General features: G+C 43.1%; 1 long non-coding RNA gene across 3 annotated transcripts in view; it reads left to right on the top strand.

Annotated features, from left to right (window-relative positions):
• Positions 1-507: 507 nt before the first annotated feature.
• Positions 508-9,818, top strand: part of LOC106890117 — a 102,916-nt gene continuing 93,605 nt past the window's right edge. For all 3 annotated transcript variants that reach the window (XR_001412468.1, XR_001412471.1, XR_001412469.1), the window contains exons 1-3: positions 508-593; positions 3,432-3,537; positions 8,826-8,971. This is a non-coding gene — a long non-coding RNA (uncharacterized LOC106890117). The remainder of the gene's footprint in view (positions 594-3,431; positions 3,538-8,825; positions 8,972-9,818) is intronic.

Below are 9,818 nucleotides of genomic sequence, written 5' to 3'. Positions count from 1 at the left end.
GTGTTTATACAAAGCAACACTGATGCAATTGGTGTCGTGTTGAACCTAGATATTTTTTTCCTTCTAATATATGTCTGCAAAAGTGCCCACTGCTTGCCTCTCCTACTGTATTAGAAGTTACCATGGTGCCACATTCCAAAGGCTCTAGTTTCTTATTACTGTCCAGTCCAATTTATCAAGCACACTGAAATGACAAGCACAAGACAGAAAGTTCTTGTTGCCCTTGGGCTGGCAAGAACGGGTTTGGTCATCTGAAATTCAAACTAAGGTTTGTAGCTGGATATTACAGTTTCATTTGATGATTTTGTTTTTAAGCAGTGAATTATTTTGCATACATTTTGATCCATAAGCAGAGAAAACAGACTTATCCTGGAAAATGAAGAAAGGTCCTAATATATTCTGAATGAAGATAAACGTATTTAATTCAGCACACTGTATCTATCACAGACACAAGTATTGTTAGTGGTGAAAACTCCACAAAAACCACTTTATCTCTTTTTGTCATGTCTTCAGGTCTCTGAGCAATCACTAATTTCTTGACGGTGAGCTAGTCAGATACAGAAACAGGATTCTGTGGTTAACTACGGGAGCAAGTAAGTATGATCCCTTGCCAGGTTGTTTCAGTGTCTGTGTTCCTTTTGATGGTGGATAGGGCATGTGAAAAACAGATAAAGCTAAAAGCACTGAACGTTCTAAAATAGGCTGTATACATTCTGGGCTGAAACAGAAAATGTATGTTTTTGAGCCTCTATGTTAATGAACTGCCTAGGGGCAACACACCTATTTATAATCCAGCAATAAGAAAAGCAGTAAATAAGACTCAGAGCATGATCAGTTAAGTGCTCAAGAGCGTGATATGCTGATTTTACAAGTTCAGCTGAGACATGTCATTGATTGTTGCTGCAGTGCCAAATGAAAAGGACTCACAAAACTTGTCCTCTACATACAAAAAAAAAAAAAAATCCAGATTTTGGAGATATAGGATTCCTTTTCTTTATTTAAGGTTATCATAGAATGGTTTGGGTTGGCAGGGACCTTAAAGATCATCTTGTTCCACCCCCCTTGCCATAGGCAGGGACACCTCCCACTAGAGCAGGTTGTTCAAGGCCCCATCCAGCCTGGCCTTGAACACCTCCAGGGATGGGGCATCCACAGCTTCTCTGGGCAACCTGTTCCAGTGTCTCACCACCCTCACAATACAGAATCTCTTCCTAGTTTCTAGTGTAAATCTCCCCTCTTTCAGTTTACAGGAGCTGCCCCTCATCATTGCTGGCGGCGAGGGGGCGGCAGCACCGGCGGGCAGGCCTGAGGCGAGCGCGAGGCGGGGGCGGGATGGCGCTGCACAGAGCGGATCCCGCTCAAGGACCCCACAGCCCCAGCCCCAGCCGGGACCAGGAAGTCCGCGGCAGCCAATCAGGCGCGGAGGGGGCGTGGCCAGGAGCCGCGCGGAGGTTTAAAGGCTGTGAAAGCAGTCTCTCAGCCGGTGGGCGGGGTCAGGTTTCTGCGGAGCGGCGGCGCGTGCCCCCTGCGGAGCGGCGGCGCGTGCCCCCTGCGGAGCGGCGGCGCGTGCCCCCTGCGGAGCGGCGGGCCCCCTCTGCGGAGCGCGGCGCGTGCCCCCTCTGCGGAGCGCGGCGCGTGCCGGGTGAGTGTGAGGGGAGGAACGAGGGGCGGGCGGGCTGGGCTGACTGGAAAGAAAACCTCCAAGATGGCCTCCACTCGGCCTGCAGCTGCGCTCAAATGGAATAAAGCGACCCAAACTGACCTGCCGCAGAGACGTGCAGGTGTCTGGGTGAGGGGCTGCAGGGACCGTCTGTGATTCCTGCAGTCCGTGATCTGCTCAGCCTGGTGGCTGAGCTTAAGGAGGGAGTGGGAAGACTGAGGTCCATTTGGGAATGTGGAAGGGAAATGGATTGGTGGAGCCAGGCCCTGCCGTCCTGAGGGAAAAAGGAGCAGGTGGAGGCTCCACGAGAGCACAAATTGTGTGCTTATGCACGTAGCATGGGCAACAAACAGGATGAGCTGGAAGCCATTGTGCAGCAGGGCAGCTATGGTGTGGTCGCCATCACAGAGACATGGTGGGATGACGGTCATGACTGGAATGCTGCGATGGGTGGCTGTAAGTTCTTCAGGAGGAATAGGCAAGGAAGGAGAGGCAGGGGTGTGGCGCTGTACGTTAGGGAGTGTTTTGCACTGCACAGAGGTAGATTCCAGTGATGATAAAGTTGAATGTTTGTGGGTAAGGATGAAGGGGAAGGCTAACAAGGGGGATTTTTTGCTAGGAGTCAGGTTGACATGGTGCTGGGGCACATGGTTTAGCGATGGGTTTTTTTTTGTCAGAGTTGATTTGATGGTTGGACAAGATGATCTTGAAGGTTCCTTCCAACCTAGATGATTCTATGATTTTATGGTCCTATCCTGTTACTACATTCCCTGGTAAAGAGTCCTGGGTAAAGAGTGTGCTTATCCTGTGTAAACAGGTATAAGGAAATTTATTATTCCTCTGAGTAGGCAACATAAGATAGACATTGCAGAGCATTTGATGACTGAGTCATCTTTCCTTCCTCTCCCTTCCTCTTACTACACAGCTGAATGGAGAATTAGCTCCAAAAAACCAAGCTGAAATACTGAAATTAGAAAAGGAATAGAGTAAGAAATGGTAACAATTGAGAAAAATTGCAGATTAATTTCCCCCCATACCCCTCCTCCCCCTTTCCCATCCCTTCTCCCAGCCCCGGAGTTTAAAAAGAACCAGGGACATAACTGTGCTGTAACATAATTTTCTTCCTGTTCTGTTCCCATTATAGTACAGCTTTTTGCTGTCTCTCACTACTGATTGCCAGGGAACTTTCAAATCTGACCTTACATTAGTGAATCTCAGTAACAGACTTATTCTTTATAACTGAAAATCACATACTTCCAACTGACATGTGTTGTATGTACCCATAAATGAATCACAGTAAAAATAAAAATAATTCAAGCATTTTTAAGATGTTTTTAATTTGAAGCTCAGAAAGAGTATAATAACATTGTGGGTCTCCTTTATAAAGAAAACACCCAGATGGGCTCACCATCTACTCTCCATATGGCACTCGGTCCCTCTGCTCTGCATCCCACTGTGCTCACAGTGTAATCCATATGGACCTTACTTAATTAGTTTCCTATTCCTGCAACACTTACTGTCTCCATTCATAGCTTTCCATCAAACATCCACTTATTGATGAGAGAATGTATTATTATGTGATGATTTCCTAGATTGTTGGAAATGTGAAAGCATTCATTTCCTTGTCTGTTGATCAATGCTGTGTCTTTGTCCATTAATGATGAGGTAGGCAACACTCATGCAGATCCAAGTTGTGCAATTTCAGCCAATTTATGAGTGCTTATATGCACCGTATAAGCATAACTATCTGTGTGTTTCTCTATCCGAGCAGAGTGCTCCTAGGATGTGCAAGCAACAAAATGGAGGCCCAGGAACCTGGAGGAAGGCCCCAGACATGCACCAGATGGCTTCGTGTGAGTTTCTCCAGCTGTGAACAGGTAAAGAGTTTAAGGGGAGTTCTGGAGTTACTGTTGTGAGCTGCAGATTCACAGCTGAGAGATATGAAGGACAAAGGGAGGACAAGTGTCACTCTGCTGAGGTTTCCACTTTCCAAAGTAAATTAGCGACACCTGTACACTGTGAGCTGGTTGCATGTGATGTGACTCTAAGGCCAGTGGCAGGCTTACAGCTGCTGATTCTAGATCATGGAAATTGCTAGCTTTAACACTAACTGAATCTATGCATAACGACCACTGGGACAGCTCGTTAAATGTTGACACAATGTGTAACAGTGATCCCAAACTCATATCCTGCTGGTGTTCCTGAGAAAAGAAGTACAATGCCAATGTATAAGGTTACCCAGTTGTTTTGAATGCTACTTTCAGTTCTGATTTTCCTGTCTCTAAAAAGAGTAAGAGGATGCAGTGCTGTGTGATGAAGAATATGACAAACAGATTAAAAAGATAAATATATGAGAAAAGAGACAGAAAAGCTTCAGTATTGATTAAAGGTAGAAGTTGCAAAGGGATAAGGAGAAGGAAAAGGCTATTTTCATATACCTTTTGTTATACAGCTCTAGGCTATAGTTCAGTAAGACAAAGCGATAGACTTAGAAATACTTAATGACACAAAGTTCGACAGGATAATTGGAATGTGAACAAAGTAGAGTTTTCCATAGTTCTATCGTGTGGAGAGTTGTGGAGTTCAGAAAAGAATCAGATTCTTATTTTGATGGTGAAAACATCCAGAAATTTGTTAAATGTCTATATCTACAGATTTTTTACTTTTGTATGTGAAAATATGCCTGTATCTTGTAGAAATTTAGCTAGATGCTGACCAATAAGATTTAGGATGATACTTGTCTTATATATACACATACACATGTGCACACACATGTATGCATACATACACAACCTGAGATTTTTTTTTTGGCATCTTCCTTGAACTGTGAATAGTAAGGAACATAAGAGAAGCCTTGGGACTGGTGACGCAACAACTGAAAATTCATAAAATAGAGGCATGCTGAAGGACAAAGGGAGAAATCAGCGTCTTTTTTTGGTAGTCAGCATCTCTTCTACATACCGTAGCTTATACAAGGGAAACTATCTGTGATAAAATATAGCCTATTATATCCTTTAATTTTTATTGCTGTCATGACACCTGATAAACTCAAACTGCTGATTGTGTCTGGTTCAATGACAACCTGTAACTGTTTCTCTTTCTTCCCCTTGCCCTTCTCTTACCTTTTCCCCCCGCCTCTAAGAATAACTTTAACAGATTGCTACTACAATCTGTATGACAATTTCTTGCCATATTTATTTTCACATATATTATAGTCGTACCTATAGATTTACAGATGTGGATGTGTTTGTTTTTCAGACTCCAAATGCACATACAGTTCTCTATGCACATTGGTAGCCTGCATCTGTCACCATTGCTACTGCATCACAGAATCACAGAAAAGTTGAGGTTGATGGGCACCTCTAGATATCTTCCAGACCAAACTCCAGCTCAAAGAAGGGTCACCTAGAGCAGGTTGCTCACGGTTGTGTCTGGTCAGGCTTTGAATATTGCCAAGGAGGGAGGCTGCACAACCTCTCTGGACAACCTGTGCAGTGTTGTCCATCACCCAGTAAAAAAAAATGAAGATTTTTCTTGTGTTTAAACAGAATTTCCTGTATTTTAGTTTGTGCTGGCCTGTCTAGTCATTGGGTCCCATGGAGAAAAGTCTGGCTCCATCTTCTTTAGTTCCCCCATCAGATATTTATAAACATTGAAAAAAATCTCCCCTGAGCCATTTCTTTTTCAGGGTAAATATTCCCAGCACGTTCACCCTCTCCTTGTATGACAGATGCTCCAGTCCCTTTGTCATCTTTGTGGCCCTTTGCTTATCCGTTCCAATATGTCCCTGTCTTGTACTGGAGAGACCAAACCTAGACAGAACACTCCAGATGTGTCACACCAGGGCTGAGCAGGGAGGAAGTATCATCTCCCTCAACCTTCTGGCAACGTTCTTTCTAACACAGTCCAGGAGGTTCTTGGCCTTCTGTCCCACAAGGTCACATGAGCTTCAGCTGATGTTCAACTTGTCTACCAGGATCCCGGGGTCCTCTTTGGCAAAACTGTTTTCCGACCGGTCTGCAGCCTGTACTGGTGCGTAAAATTATTCCTATGCAGGTGCAGGAGTTAGTTTTTCTATTTGCTTTATGAGATTCCTTTCAGCCCATTTTTCCAGCCTGTCGAGGTCCCTTTGAAGAACAGCACAACTATAGGAATTATAAATAGTTTCTCTGAGTTTTTGTGTCATGTCCAAACTTGTTGAGGGTGCACTCCATCCCATCATACAAGTGATTAATGAAGATGTTAAACAGTATTTGCTGCAGTATTGACCCTTGGGTACACCACTATGTGTCTTGGGTTGCTGGTGCCCTTCTGTGTTGTTTCTCCAGGAGATACTGTGGTTGTTCAAGTTCCCCATGAGGATCATGGCCTGCAAAAGTGAATTTATCTGAAGACTTCAACTACTTTTTAGATAGGTGTTTCTGCAGCAGACACACCCCGCCCTCAGTATCACCCACTTTGGTCTTCCCACTAATTCTGACCTGTAAGGTCTCAGCTAGCTCATCATTCATCTGAAGGCAGAGCTTCATGCATTCCTGCTCCTCTCCCATAAAGAGTGACTCTTCCTTCATCCCATCCTGGCCTGTCATTTCTGAAGTGGAATAAGCATCCATCCATTGCAGCACTTCACTTGTGTGAGTTATTTTGCAACACCTCAGCCCTGCAATTGCACACTGACCTCTGATTCCTTATTCGTTCTCCATGTTGCATTCATTATGTGCAGGCACTTCAGGGAGGTACCCAGCTGTGCTCGTTTTCCAGAAAAGGTACAAGTGCCTTTCCCATGATAATTCTCTTGCAGGTACTTCTTTATTTCTGTGCATATGCTTGAAATGGACCCCTTTCAACTGTGTTTTCTTGATCATGAGGATGCTCAAGTCCACATCACCCTGAACCCTTTGCTTGCCACCTTGGTCCACCACGTCTTTATTCATTGTTGACTGTCTTCCCTGTTGTTCCTACTTTAAAACTCTCTACACTCACTTGCACAGCCTGGTGGCAAAGATGATTTTGACCCACTTTGTAAGGTGGATCCTGTCTATTCCCAGCAGTCCTCAGTCCTTGGAGAGTCCCATCACCATAAAACCTGTCTCTGTTTCCAACACCAGCCATGCTTCTGGCTGTGGATCCACAGAATCAGTGGTTGACCAGCAGGATCAAGGAGAAAAACACCTGTGCGCTTGATGATTACCCCAGAGGCATATAATCACGCTTGATATGCTCCAGGTGGAAGAACAGAAGAGATAATAGTCTAAGGGCTGGTGAAGTTCCATCAGTTTTTTTACAACATCTCAAATCTGAGCCCTGGCAAGCACCAAACCAGCCCAGGTAACAGGTCAGGGCAGCGGACAGGGACTTTAGTCTCTTTTTCACCCTTTCCGATGCTGCGCAGTATGCTGATCTCCTGTCAGAGCTCCTTCACTTAGACAGACCTTCCACCAGTGCACTCCTGCAGGCGAGGAGCCTGCCTCCTGCCACCCCAGCCTCAGCTGAGAGCTCAAGCGTCCCTGCAGTCCTAGGCTTGAAGAGATGCATATGCACTCAAATTGAGACCTCAGATACGCTAGGGGAAATGCTCCAGTGGCTGCTGGGGACTGTGCCCTGCAGCATGTCTCCACCACTGCTGAGCAGCACATATGCTGTCCTCAGCAGAATTTCTGGCCCCCTCTGTGTGCCCTTCTGCATGAATTGCTGCCTCTGCAATAACCCATCTCCAGAGTAAGTGAATTGCTGGTCTGATCTAGCAATTTCCTCGATGTTCTTTGTAACTCTGCAGTGGTTTTCTTCTCCCACCCTTATTATGGTGTCTGAATAGTTCTTTGTGGTTAAACAGCAGGGAACTGTATTGTTTGTTCATCAATAGGTTAGGTCTGGAGAAGGAAAGGGGTGAGGAAAGGAGTGAGTACACAAAAATATAAACAGAATGTCAGACTTTCAAGATAGCTGATCAAAACCAGAGAGGTGTATTAACCTGTTCCATATCAAGGAAGCTGTGACCTGGGCAGAGAATCATCAAAGAGGGATAGTAAAGGCAAATAATTTTCCTTTTTTAAAAAAAAAAACACAAAACAAAACAACCCAAAAAACTTTTCTTTCTTTCACTTTTCTTAGGCCATACAGACTCACATTCTAATGTCTAGGGAGTTTTCATTTACTGCAATTTGAGATGGAGTAGCAAAGGCCTCGCTTACAAGTGGAGAAAGAGGAATAGCCTTTAAAATGTCACTTTGCCACAGGCACCAAGAAGCATTTATACACACTGACTATCAACCACTGTCTTTTTAATAAGAAATGGGATATCGTTTGTCATTGTAGCAGACCCTTCTTTCATTGTTCTCTACTGTATTTTTAGCAACTTCATAATAAATAATGTCTGAATATAACAAAGCGAATAGCTGGGTTGCTCCCAAATGAGGAAATGACCAAAAAAGCCCAAACTAGTTATCGATGAGGAATAGAGATCTACCCTGCTTTTTTTGCCTAGTGAGTACGTTCTCTTCCTGGTAACATATAATACCATTATATTAAAAACTTTATTCTAATTCATTATTTTAAATGTTAACATTACCTTAAATGAAAAAAAATATATAGTTCTGTTACGCCATGACGGTGGTGGGGAGGAAAAAGTCAATTTACACATCACGTGGCCTTGAGTGTTACCAGAGTGCCAGAAAAGAAAGAATGAAGCCCGAAGTCCAGAGTAATTTCTGCTCCCCCCACAACATTAAGGTTCCTTTATTCTCATTAACACATGGTGGCTCCAGATGTCTTTGAAGTAGATGTGAATTTAGACTTTGATGTTATCAGAAGCACTGTTGGACCCTGAGTAGTTGAAATGTTCTAGAAAACTTTACTCCTCACCATGAATATTGCCCAAAAGTAGATGGCTTGGACAACGTTTTAATAGAGAGGACACTGTATTGCCTTTGCAGAAAAATGAGGTGAAGTCTAGTCATATCTGGTGCAGTATAGCTCTTGCCATTAGAGTTTCTGACAGGTTCAGTATTTCTGCTCCTGACAAAGTAATGAAAAGTGAGCCTCTAGCTTTAGTTGTTCGCCCAAGCACCATGCACAACTGTGACCTAGAGGTGACCCTCATAATGTAAGAAAGAACCGATTTTATGACCTTTGAGGGTTTTTGTGTTTTCTTTTTCCCCCCTTGCAGATTTTCATTGCAACAAGACATTGAACCAATTACTTCGTTCTTAGAAGAAAGACTTCAGAGGACAGGAAGATAAATCGTATTGAAGTCCGTGAGTCTGGTGTTCATGACAAATACTGAAAATTTATGAGGAACCACCCTAGTATATCGTAAGTTTACTTTATCATCTATTCTGTACACGTGAAGAGAATATGTTGTTGTTTAAATAATGCAATATATTGGTGCTTTATCTTCTTCATTGCAAAAATCTAAGTATAGTATGAATTTTAACAGGTCAGTTCTGATAACACTATGGCTAGGTGCATAATTATGCGTATTGAGACTCAGTGGGCTGAAAGATTAGGTCAAATACATAACTGAGGTGGGATACTTGTTTTAACATCAGTTCTAATCACTGATTTTCAGACGTTCAAAAAAGGTCTAAGTGGATGTGGATTCATGTTCTTGCTACATACACATTTCTAAAAATGGAGATGGATTTATTTTTACATTGTTGTACAGCAGCAAAGATCATGGATATATGTTTCTTTGATAAGTATTTGTTGCTAGGGGTAAGCTCCAGTTTTTTCATTTTTTTCTGTGTGTATTAGTTACGTGTCATGTAACCATATAAGGTTCATGAAAATGAAAAGGGCAAAATGAAACAATACTGTAATTATTAACACTTTGCATTTTCAGTCAGTGCTGTAAAAATACATCAGGTAGCTGTGACAGCTAACTACCATGACATCATTAGTTACAACCCATGGAAATAGGAGAGCCAGAGCAACAGTAAATGCAGGGAACTTGTTCTTGAAAGCAAGAAACCGCTCAGCAAAACAGAACTTTCCTTAGCTTTAGTGCCAGCACTGACAAAACTTCAGTTGTGCTATAAAGGAATTTTTCAGAAAGCCAGGAATAACAAATTAGAAACGGTGAAGTGGACTAACTTAGCAATATTTAGATACAGATAATAATGCTGTTCAACCTAGTGACAGCTCCAGAGCGCTACTTCTC

The sequence above is a fragment of the Calidris pugnax genome, unplaced genomic scaffold, assembly GCF_001431845.1.
Source record: "Calidris pugnax isolate Ruff unplaced genomic scaffold, ASM143184v1 scaffold15, whole genome shotgun sequence".
NCBI classification, from domain to species: Eukaryota; Metazoa; Chordata; class Aves; order Charadriiformes; family Scolopacidae; genus Calidris; species Calidris pugnax.
Note: the sequence above shows the minus strand (reverse complement) of the source record. Positions and strands in the feature narration are given on the sequence as shown.